The sequence below is a fragment of the Capsicum annuum genome, chromosome 8 (assembly GCF_002878395.1).
Source record: "Capsicum annuum cultivar UCD-10X-F1 chromosome 8, UCD10Xv1.1, whole genome shotgun sequence".
Classification (NCBI taxonomy): Eukaryota; Viridiplantae; Streptophyta; class Magnoliopsida; order Solanales; family Solanaceae; genus Capsicum; species Capsicum annuum.
Window position 1 is genome coordinate 149,793,354 of NC_061118.1, and position 12,953 is coordinate 149,806,306.

A 12,953-nucleotide genomic window follows, 5' to 3' on the forward strand; every position below is an offset into this window, starting at 1 on the left:
TTTGTCGTTGATCCGTTGCAACATAATTTGGTCTACTTATTTAGCAATCAAATTTATCCATCGCTAAAGTTTTTCAGTAGCTACGACTGATGTTAGTCACTAATTTTTTGTCGCTATTACCGCCATATTTAGCAACTAAATTAATCCGTCCCTAAAGTTTTTCAGTAGCAACGACAAAAGTTAGTCACTAATTTTTTATCGCTAATAATTTTATAAGAAAATAGTTGAAACACGTAAATTATAAAATGATTAAATATCCAACATTCAAATAGATAGCAAAATTCACAACAATTGTGTCCAACACCCACAATTTCAAGTATTTTATCAAACATAAACTAATGTCAAAATAGTCTATCAAAAATTAGTGCAATGATCATGGACTACGAATAATATGAAGCTACGAATCAACCTCGTCATCATTATCATAAGTAGGAGGAGGATCAAGCACGGCCCCATCTTGTACCCTAGTACCACCAACACACTCAATAACTATCGGAAGAAAATGAGTAGTAAGGGCCGGAATCAATTGTTTCACCAACTCCTTCATATTTGTTGTCGGTAAAGAAATCGAAGGTGGTACTGATGATGTGGAAGCATTGCAGGCACACAGTTTTTTCTCAAAGTAACTTGTAGCTTCAGATCCAAGACCAAACAATCTTTTCTTCTTTGCTCCTCCCGCAGCTTCATAATATGTCTCCAATTGATCTATTTCAGATTCACATTGTACTTTTTTCCGATAATTTCTTCATACCTTTCCTGTAACAAGTGAAGTTATTAAAATAGACTCAAGTTCATGTCAACAAAAAAGAAAAATAAGAAAAGAGTATCATATCTTTAGATGTAAGTTATGGACTTACATGTAGAAGTCGGGAACGCTCACCAACAAAAGATTTTCCATCATTATTATGTGTATGGACGTGCAAATGTAACTCACTTGGAGTTGGATCTCGACCTATTTTAAGAGCCTATACAAAATTTTCAGGTAGTTAGAATGAGATCAACGTACATTAGCAGTATACCAAAAGAGAATCATGACACACCACCAAGTTTTTTTGCCCTATTCTAAGCAAAAAAATGTCATCAAACATGTTGGTATAGCAGCAAAATAAAGAGGAAAAAGAAGAGAGTAGCAGGAAAGAATTGTTGCAAAACAAAAAGAAAAAACAAGAGAAACTGCAGCAATTGCTTGCTGAAAAAATAGCATAAAACCAGCAGTTGCTGCAATAACAGAAAAAAGCAACAGTAACAATCTCCAGCAACTATTAGTGTAACAAATAAGAATGCACATGTAGAAAACAGCTGCTGCAGTTCTGGAAAACAGCAACTATTGGTTTTTTGGGCAGTATGTTGCAGTTCTGGAAAACAATTGCTTGCTGGAAAAGTAGCATAAAACCAACAGCTGCTGCAATAATAGAAAACAACAGATATGTTCCACAGAGAAAATATTCTTTATTGCAAGATAGATAGAGGTAAGATTGCAAATACATTACCCTCACGCACACAGTTAGATTACACTAGCTACGTTGTTGGTTGGAACCATGAAGTACAGTTAGGAACAAAATGAGGATATGTTTTATTGAAAAGATCTGCCAATAGAATTAATAAAAAAAAGTTGATGATTGAAGAAACATCATTAATATAAATAGTAGATAGCATTTAAATAGAAGTAAAGGATATTAAGAAAGATATTTTAGGGTTAAAATATCTACCTTAATATCCTTGTGTTGCAGCCCAAACAAGGTAGCACTACTACCAGTTGCTTGGTACGCACTTTAGAAACAACCATAGCTACTAAAACAACGAAGTAACGACTTAAAACTAATCAGCTATTTCAAGATAAGAAGCACCAGACCACAGCATCACATATAGCGCCAAAATAAAGTGGAAAAACTAGCATGTCAACAGCCAAAAGAACATAGCAGCAGCCCAAACAAAAGAACTTTGCGGGTTGATGAAAAATTTTCATGAAATATATACTTACAAGTTTTTTTCGGTGCTCTCCAGCTGTGATAGAGCCACCAGTGTGTGTTCCAGCAGCTACTTCATGTCCACCACAATGATTCTTTGAATTTATCTCAGACTTCTTAACACAGTCATCACTTTGCCAAAGTTCCATCCACTTTTCCCACACATGGTCATTTACAAATTCCGGTTGAACTGTAGCTCTATGCTTCTTTATATTGGAAATGAAATTCTTGTAGTATAATCCAGCCTTCTTCATCCATTGTTGCTTCACCAGAACTTCACTAACAGAAGCATCCCAATAGAAATTCTTTTGAAATTCAGTTTAAAGTAATATAATTAAGTGTTAGCTGCAAACTCAAACAACTTTAAAAAACATACCTTGAATTCTCCAAAATAATCATCTTTGACATCTTGTGAAACACCTTTTCAGTTGATCCCATTAGGATCAACTACACTTTTGAAAGACAATGTAATGGAACTGGAGCATTTGGAAGATGGTTCCAACCTGTACAACATCAAATTCAAAATAAATAACACTACACAACATCTATGTACAAAAATAGTAAACATATAAGTAGTAGGTACTAACCCTAAAGAAGTTAGAAAAATAAGGGTCCGGCCATTGTTACAACTGGAATCTCCTGAAGCAGATACATTTCTCTGACTAGATGTTGCCTCAGCTGCTGTGTTGCTTTGAGCATTCATATTCTGGCTTGTTGGGCTGCTTTGGTTAGGTGTACAGGAGATGTCTTAGGAATGACCGGTGTTTGATTGGGTGGCATGGTCGAAATGAAACTTGTATCATCCTGTTCGATTACTGGAGCTGGAATAGAAGGAATTTTTGCACGATTATCAGCCTTACTCCTGCCCGTGGACTTGCCGGCACGATATCTACCTCGAGTCATATCTGAAAAAATAACGGTGTCATTAGATTATCACTATTAAAAATCAAATTAAAATGATGCAATATGAAAAATTAGTAGATTATTAAAAGGAAACCAAAAACTTATAAAATGATGATATCTTAGAGAAAAATTAGTAAAAACAACATACAACAAAGCTAAAATAACACATTTTTTTGAAGCACTTGGCACAGTCTATGTTTTGAACTAAAAACAAACTACAACAAAGCTAAAATAGCAGATTCCGTATTTTCTTACTAAAAACAAAATACAACAAAGCTAAAATAGCAAATATTTATCAAGTTCTATTCACTATCTATGTCTTCTTCAAACTCTTCCTCTTCATCCTCCTCCTCAGTTTTCTCGATTTCATATTCTTCTTCTGTACATCCATCTTGAATTTCATGATGCTCTTCAAATAAACCATCATTAAGAGGTTCATTCATTTCAAGTACACCCCCATTTGGATCATGCAATAGAATATCTTCATCTACAGAAACAAACATATCTATCTCATGGACTTCAACTTCTTCAACTTGAAAAGGAACATTCAGTTATGAAGTTATCACCACTTTCTCAACTGGAAATGCAATAAAATTTTGAGGTTTGACCTTCAATACAACTAGCCAATCTTCTTTGTCCTTTTTCTTGCTTAGATAAGGTACATAACATACTTGCGTTGCTTGCATTGCAAGAATAAAAGGCTCATACTTTTTATATCGACGACGATGGTTAATATCAACCAATTTGTACCGATCATGCTTCTTAACACCGACATCTATTATTGGGTCAAACCATTCGCATTTGAATAACATAGTTTGCTTTAAAGGTGCTTCACAGTATTCCACTTGTATGATCTCTTTTATTCGCCTATAATAATCTCCAAAATTTGGATCCGAGATACAAACTCCACTATTCATTGTTGATCTCATGCTACCAAGACATTCTGTGTGAAATTTATATCCATTAACAAAATAAACTGAATGAGATGTAGCTCTTATTAATGATCCATGAGCAAGACTACGCAAGTATTCATTTTCAATGGGATTGCACCGAGCCTATTTAAAAAAAAATAAAGATCTAGTTAAACATGAGAAGCCAATTTAAGTACATGCATCATTATATGAAAGTTAATATTTATTTAAATCTTACATATCCCTTGAACCATATAGCAAAATTTTCTTCAAGGCTCTCGTCTATTTCGCTTTGAGAGAGATTCAGAAATTCTTCTTCCAAACGTTGCAGGTGCATACTTCATTGCAACAAATTAATTTATATATGAGAAGTCACGATATAAGAATAGATTTTATTATTATTAATTAAGAAAATTTGGTTACCTCACAAATGGCTCAACCTCCTCAAAATTTAGTAAAATATAAGTTTGAGCCGCCTTGATTTCATCTAAGATTAAATCTCTTTTCTTTGCTTCTCCCCAAAGTCGACTTGGATGGGAGAATATTGAAAGATTTTCTTTAAGGTCTTCCACAACACCACCACCGTCATTACGATCCACATTATCATTTCGTGACATGAAATGAGGTTCAAAATAATGAGAAAATAGTTGTGTTGACTCCATCATCAAGTACGCTTCACAAATGGAACCTTCAACACTAGCTTTGTTCCCAATCATCTTTTTAAGAGTTCCCAAATACCTATATACAGAAAAAGATGTAACATTATGTTTTGAAAGGTTATGTATTAATTAACTGTCACAAGTTTGACATAGAGCTACATATTTACCTTTCAAAAGGATACATCCATCGATATTGCACAAGTCCAGCAACCCTTGCTTCATATGGAAGGTGCACAGGAAGATGTTTCATTGAGTCACAGAACCCAGGAGTAAATATACATTCCAACTTGCACAAAATTTATGGAATATCTCTCTCTAATTGCACCATATCATCCACTCATAGAGTGGTCAAAGTAAGATCCTTAAAAAATAAGCTCAATTCTGTAAGTGCCTACCACACATTACTAGGAAGTAGTTTACGAAAAGCAATAGGCATTAGTCGTTGCATGAACACATGATAATCGTGACTCTTCATTCCAAATAACCTTTTCACATTTGTGTCTGGCAACCTGCCCAAATTTGAAACATATCCATCTGGAAACTTTAAGCATTTCACCCAATTAAACAAGATCGCTCTTACTTCCTTGTCTAATGTATAGACAACTTTTGGATATTGGCCATTACTATCCTTTCCCAATTGAGGTCAATCACAATATTTTGCTGTATATAACCGTGACTGTGGATTATCTTTAGTTTTGTCATCAAAATTAAGAACAGTGTTAAATAAATTATCAAAGAAGTTTTTCTCAATATGCATAACATCAAGATTATGTCGAATCATGTTAGAACTCCAGTATGGCAAATTCCAAAAGATGCTTCACTTTTTCCACCCACATGTCTTACATATTATTTTATTAACTTGTTCTGCATCTAACTCTGTTACATTTCTTATCCCTAAATTACAAATTTGGTTCAAAATTTTCTCTCCTGTTCTATTTGTTGGGGGGAGGTCTTCTGACAGTCTGGCCTTTAAGAAAGTTCTTTCGATCTCTCCTAAATGGGTGGTGCTTGTCAAGGAACATTCTGTGGCAATCAAACCAGGATTGTTTTCTTTCATGCTGCAATCTAAAAGATTGTGTTTCTTCCATACAATAAGGACATGCTAATTTACCTACAGTACTCCATCCCGCTAACATAGAATATGCAGGAAAGTCACTAATTGTCCACATCAAAGATGCCCTTAATTAAAAGTTTTGGCTTTTTGAGATGTCAAATGCTTCCACACCTGTCTCCCACAACAAGGTCAATTCCTTAATTAGGGGTTGCACATAAACATCAATTTTATGTTTGGGATTGCTGGGACCTGGAACAATGATAGTTAAGAACATATAAGCCTCTTTCATGCACATTCCTGGAGGTAAATTGTATGGAGTAACAATCACTGGCCACGAAGAATATTTTCTTCCAGACTGACTGAATGATTGAAAACCATCTGTACATAACCCCAACCGGACATTTCTTGGTTCAACGGCAAAAAAGGGATGACTTTCATTGAAGTGCTTCCAAGCCTCAGAATCTGATGGATGATGCATCACACCATCCTCTTTTTTATGCTCATGATGTCATCTCATGTCAGCAGCTGTAGCATGAGATGCATATAATCTTTACAATCTTAGAATCAAAGAAAAATAATACATTCTCTTGTAAGGGACCAATTTTCTCTTACGAGAGCCAACACAACGCTTATACCTTGGCTTGCTACAAAATTTACAAGATGTAAGGTGTTCATCATCTTCACCCCAATACAACATACATCCTGATTTACAATAATCAATCTTTTCAACTGGCAAACCCAAGCTACGCACTAACTTCTTCGTCTGATAATAGTTATCAAGCACGATGTTATCTTCAGATAAAGACTCCTTAAGCAATTGCATCATTTGGTTATAGCATCACTGTGACATATTGTTCTCCATTTTAATATTCAACATTCGAGAGACAAATGTAAGTTGAGAGAGGGATGAACCGGGATATAATTCCGCATCAGTAGCATCTAACAAATTATAAATTTTTTTGGATACGGGATTAGGATCTTCCTCCATTGAATGTTGAAAAGGATGAAATGACTTGGGTTCACTATTGCTATAAGATTGCCAACTTGAACCCTGAGAAAACTTGGGACCAGCTGCATCCAAAATCATTTGTTGATATGGATTCTCTTCGAATATTGGTTGACCACCACCATGCAATGCATTACCATAAGAAGTCTTACTTCTATCATCTCTTTCCCCTAGATGCTTCCAAATAAAATAGTTCTCAATAAATCCAGATTGATAAAGGTGACATTTAACAGTTTCAACATCCATGAATTTATAGTTCTGACATTTTGCACATGGACATCTAACTTTGTCACCACTCATACGATTTGATTGAGAACATGCAAATTGAATAAATTCATCCACCCCGGTTACAAATCTAGAGTATAAACCCCCTCGGCCATCTAACCTCTCATACATCCAACTACGCTCTAGATTATTCATGTTCCTATTAAGGTTGAAATAAAAAAAAGGATAATCAATGCTAATTAACCAGCTTAATAAGAAACACTACAATTAGTCTTAATTAATAATTAACCTTGTTGGAAATGTTTATTAACAAATACGATAATGTATGATCAGGCTCTATATAAAGAACTACTTAGCAAAGAAAGCATAATTAAGTTGATCAATTGACAGTTAAATAGTTTCACTAAATTATTCAAACTTATTCTCTTAAAGTAGAAAACAAAACTAGTTTACCTTTAAAATAAGATAAAAGTGATACATACTTCTATTTTAAGTTACAAACATAATCGAGAAGCCAACAAGCTTACCAAGAAAAATTAAAAAGTCGAAAGAAAGTTTTAAAACACACCTGATTGAATACAATACTCTACTTATTTTACCACCAATCTACAACTGCACTACACCAATTTCAGTAAAAAGACACCTGAAAGATAAGTGTATCAAATAAGTATTTGAATATATGACACACCCCGTTAACATTTTTGCAGAATTCAAGCAACATTGATGTACATACAAAACATTTGTAAAGAATCGGTTATCAATTTATTGGTTAAAACTATTTCCCTTATATATTTTAGAGCTTTCGTGGAATATAGAAGTATTATGGAATTACTTTTTTTTCTTTAGTATAGTTGGATAAATAACATATGATGTACATATGATGGCTAAATAACATGGAATAACTTTTTATCTTCCTAAACCACCTCATTGGACGAATTAAATGGCAAATAAAGGCCAAGACAGGGTAGTAGTGTCACACATCATAAGAGCACTTACAAAGAACAAAAAGAGGAAAATACCTCAAATAGCTGGTTCCATCAAAGCCAAAAGAAAGTAGTCACGAATCAAGAATCTTTCCTTGCAGATCAGTTCAGAAATTACATGCAAATAGAATTAATCAGTTGAATAGAGGTCATATTGGAAGCACGTATCCAAGAACTTGAAGATCGAAAGCTGATTCAGTAAAAAGGAAGACAAGTGAAGCAAGAGTAGTGAACAATTTTGATCTAGAAATGGAGAGGCACATCAGTATAGAGGGGAAAGTATCTCATTTTAGAGAGGAAGAGATGGGGGGCGGGTGAAAATGAATAAAACCCTAGAGGCCCCCCTTTTCTATAGTAAAAATAATTAATTAGAAAACTATAATTAATATTTTACGACGGCATAGTTGGTCGCTAAACAAAAAACTTTTTTTAAAAAAAAAATGAAGGGCACCGACGAAAGTTTGTTGCGAAATCCGTTGCTACAAAATAATTAACATAGCGACCAAAAAATTCGTTGCTAATCCGTCACTAAATTTGGGCGCCAATTTTTCCCGCTATTATTTAGTGACGAAAATCAAATTCCGTCACTAATTCGTTGCTAAGAACATATCAAAAAATTAGACTGCAATGTCTGCGACCAAATTGAATGTTCCGTTGCTAATCCGTTGCTACATAGTAATGAAATTTGGTCTGTCAGTAAATTTCGTCGCTAAACACAGTTTTTTTGTAGTGGTTTTGCACCAGGAGGTAAATCAGTTAAAACCCAAGTATTATTTTTCACAATTGAATCAAGTTCAATTTTTATTGCCTCTTTCCAAAATTTAGCATCAGAAGAAAATACAGCTTCAAAATAATTTAATGGTTCATTATCAACAAGAAAAGTCTGAAAATCATTTCCATAAGAAAAACTCTCTTTTCTAGGCCTTTTACTCCTCCGCAGTTCCTCAATATTAGAGGTGGATTCGTTTTCTCTTTCAACAGGTGCATGAGAGATTTTATCACACAGTGAAAAAATATGTTCAAAGAATTCAGCATTTTTTTTCTCAATTATAGTATTTACATCAAGTACATCACTTTTCAAGATAAGAAACTGTATGCAACACTATGTTTAGCATATCCAATAAGCATGCAATCAACAGTTTTTGAACCTATTTTCCTCTTCTTAGGTTCAGAAAGAAGAACTTTAGCAAGACAACCCCACACTTTTAAATATTTCAATTTAGGCTTATAACCTTTCCACAACTCATAAGGGGTTTTTCCAGTTCTTTTATGAGGAATTCTATTCTGTAAATGACATGCAGACAAAATAGCTTCACCCCACAAATTATCAGGTGCACAAGAGCTAATTAGCATAGAATTCATCATTTCTTTCAATATCTTATTCTTCCTCTCAGCTACACCATTTGACTTAGGAGATAAGGTAGAGTAACTTCATAAATAATACCTTTTTTTCACGAAAATCATTCAAAGATACATATTCTCCACCTCTATCAGATCTAATTCTCTTGATTTTTCTACTAAGCTGATTTTCAACTTCAGATTTATAAGACACAAAAGCATTAAATGCATCATCCTTATTTCTAAGCAGATACAACTTAGTAAATCTAGAGAAATCATCAATAAAAGTCACATAATATCTTTTACCACCTCTAGTCATATTTTGTTTTAAATCACCCAAATCAGTGTGGATCAAAGATAACAATTCAGATTCTCTATTAACAGAAAAACATGACTTTTTTGTAATTTTAGATTCAACACATATTTCACATTTTTCAAAATTACTTAAATCCAAATCAGAAATTAAACCAAGAGATTGCATATTCGTTAAATATTTAATATTAACATATCCTAATCTAGCATGCTATAAAGAAATAGACTCAACCATATAAGTAGAAGCCGATGCATTATCATTTACAGTATTAAGTACATAAAGTCCATGGTTACAATAACCTTTTCCCACGAATACATTATTTTTTGTCAAAATAACCTTATTAGATTCTAGACACACTTTTATTCCAGCTTTATCCAGCAAGGCCACAGAAATCAAATTTGCTCGCGTTGTAGAAACATGCAGCACATCCATAAGGGATAAAGTTTTTCCCGAAGTGAGTTTTAGGAGAACTTTACCCTTACCTAGAACTTTTGCAGTTGTTGAGTCACCAAGGTAGATCTTTTCACTATCATCTCCTATTGATGTATAGAAGGCAAATGCTTCTCGATTTACACAAATATGTCGAGTAGCCCCAGAGTCTACCGCCCATTCTTTTTCATGTTCCACCATATTTACTTGAGAAATAACAGCTGCAATTATTTCATCTCCTTCAGCTAAATTAGCTTTGGGAGGATTTCTCATTTGTTTGTTATTTCTTACTCTGGGCCTACACTGAGCTGCATAATGACCTGGTTTTCCACATATAAAACAAGAGCCTTTCTTTTCTTAAAATTGGGATTAAAACGCTTGTAACCTTAAGACTTATTATCATACCTTCTGTTGTTGTTGTTGTGTTGACCTTGTACCAAATTTGTTTTAAGCACAGCCTGCTTAGTTTTGAATGACTCCTTCCTGTTGGTATCTTCAATTAAAATATAAGTTATTATTTCCTCAATAGTAAAATTTTCTGTCATAGTTTCTTAGATTATTGGGGAATAAAGAAAAATAATACTACTATACAACTGTGAACAAAATATTATCTTGATAAATATTAACAATACAATATAACAGTGTATATATATTTATTATACTTGAGTCGTGCTGAGCACTGTCCTAAGAAACTATTTCAGCAGTGTGAAATATTTTTCCAGGATTAAACAAGCACTTCTCTAAATATTTAGAGGATACAGGAATCAACAAAACTATTAATACAAATATCAACAAGTTAATTTAGAAAATGATATAACTAATAATAAGGATTGTATAATAGTAATGGAGAAGTAAATGAAATGGAAAAGAAGAATGATTTAAACAAAGTGTGTGTTAGTATTTTTTCTCTCTACTTCATAACATACAAAGAAGCATACATATATATATATAGGCAAAATAATGAATATTCTTCCTACTAGATTATAACAAGTGTTAGTACTTGTTTTTTTATCAAAGGAAAGTTGCTTCTTTTGCTATTATTGATACACATATTATACTAAATGTCAAGAAAGAACTATACTTCTTTCAAGATTATACAAGTGTCATACCATATGTTTTGATTCAATGGAGTAATACAACTTTGGCTCTTTTCCATACACCTACATAGCCAAATGACAAATTTAAAAACATTATGTAACACCTCTTATTTTTCATGACAATGATTTTTTTTTTTAAATAATAATTATTTTGAAATAAACTATAATTTTTCCTACATGCACTTCAGCCTGTATAGCCAGTAGAGTCTAATATGTTCAAATTTTCACAGATTTGGCTAGGGTTGGGCCTTCGTTATTCGGTTCGGTATTTTCAAAGTTTGGGTTCGGTAATTTGGTAATCAGTATTTGAACGTAGATACCACATACCATACTTTTATAAACATCGGTTCGGCAATCGGTAAATTAAACTTCGGTTCGGTACGGTATTCAGTAATACCATATTAAAGTTAGAGATGTGCAAATGTACGTTTAAACTTCAAAGAGTATATTTAATAGAAACCCTATTTAGCATTTTACGAATATATTACCAAGGTCCAAGAGATTCTTTGGGATAACTAATACTATTGTCTATTGGGTTGGTTAGACATATCGTGTTATATATATATATAATATTCGGTAAATACCAAATACCAAAGGTATTAATATCTTTTACCATACCCAATCTCGAATACCAAAATATTGAAAATTTACTCCCAAATACCATATCAAATATCAAATTACCGAATACCAATTACCAAATTTTTTTATTCGATTCAGTAATTCGATTTTCGATATTTTATGCTCAGCCCTAAATTTGGCTATAGTTATTTTGATGATGGACCAATTTTATTTATTTATACCTAAGTTAATTCATCTAAAATCAGCAGTCCAAATATATACAGCATGGTGATGTCCACCAATCTTGAGCAATAGAAATGCTAGATCTTAACACGTGATAATGTATTTTTGATACTGTACTATACATTTAGTCTTGATAATGTATAACAATTAGTGCATTCATGTTATCATTTTTATTTACGCCGTATATCTCTTACAATAGGGAAGTCATAGAATGTAATGTGAAATCGTAATAGCGATGGGTCGTCACGTTAGATGGGTTGAACTATGACTCTTTAATTTGTTAGTCTATCTTAATCCAATTCATCTTTGCTCAAATAAATTTTAGATAAAGTTAACCGATAACTCATTTATTGATTCAATTCATTTTGACACGTTCATTTATCACCCCTAATTTGTACCGATAATGGAGCCAAATTTTTAATTTGAAAAATCAAAATATAAGAAATTAGATATACCAAGATTTAAGATAATTTAACACACACAGTCACACAGCCCACTGCTGGTTTAAACCATAAAAAACATGTGCGAAGCGCTATTGTTAGTACGGAAAAGTGGACGGAGAAATATAGAGATGATCGATGGACGGAAAATTGTGCCGGCCATATGATTGCAAGATTGTAAAATCTTATAGTAGGGTGTGTTTGATAATATGCATGGGCAGAGCTAGCATATATGTACTCAGGAGTTTATTCGAATCCCTTTCGGCGAAAAATTATACATGATTAAAATTATTTTTTATGTATATATAGCAGATGTTGAACCCCTTCAGCTAGTTCGTGTGTACACTTCTGAGCCCCTTGCTGAAAATCTTGAATCCACCGCTGTTGGTATGAGGAAAAATGTTCTTCATCAAACGTATTTTCTTCACAAATAATTTATGAGAAATAATAAATACTTTTTAGTTTTTTTTTGTGTGTGTTTGATATATAAGTAAAATATGTTATCCTAATAGTATTTGTATTAATCTAGACAAATAATGTGAAATTTGGCCTGGGGACGAGGTAGAGATGTGGAATGGTGAGGATGGAGGTGTGATTCGGGTTGAAGATCACGTGTGTTAGAGGGTACTAGTCATTTCCAAAAAATTTATCTTTTTTGAGCATATTTTCTAAAATTTTTGATCAATCGAATAAGAAAAATAATTGGAAAACTTCATGTCAAACGCACCCATAATGACAATATTTGAATTATATGTTAAAATTTGAGTTGATATGCTTGGAAAGTTACCACGTCAGTTATTTTGATAATGGAATCTTAAAATAGCAGC